Here is a 446-nt window from a genome sequence, read left to right as displayed (position 1 = left end):
CCCCTTTGTTCACATTGTCTCAGAAATGGCCCGGCTCTCGGGTCAAGATGGTGAAAGTTGCCGGGACTTGAGCACGGCTCTAGTCCGCGGGATGGGCGAGTGAGGCGCGGGGTGGGAGCGGAGACTGGACCCCTGCGCCGGGAAAGGGAGGCAGCCTCTTTATGGGGGCGCGGGGTTGGGAGGGGGGAGGGGATCCGCCCCAGGAGTCGGCGAGAGGCCGGAGGTGAGGCCCTGGGGCTGGACCTGCTCGGGACGAGGGGGTTTCGCCGGAAGATGAGAGGGAGTCGTGAATTGGCAGATTTCTCGGGTGCGGGAGGTGCCGGCGACCCGGAGCGACCTTCCGCCGCCCCCGGGGCGGAAGGCGTGCTCCGGCCCGGCCCCGGCGGAGAGGAGGGCGAGGAGCGAGGGGGTCCTCCCTCCTGGCCATTCCCACACCCCTTTGCCGC

Source organism: Herpailurus yagouaroundi, unplaced genomic scaffold (genome assembly GCF_014898765.1).
Source record: "Herpailurus yagouaroundi ecotype Mexico unplaced genomic scaffold, PumYag 197, whole genome shotgun sequence".
Taxonomy (NCBI): domain Eukaryota; kingdom Metazoa; phylum Chordata; class Mammalia; order Carnivora; family Felidae; genus Herpailurus; species Herpailurus yagouaroundi.
This window is presented reverse-complemented; position numbering follows the sequence as displayed.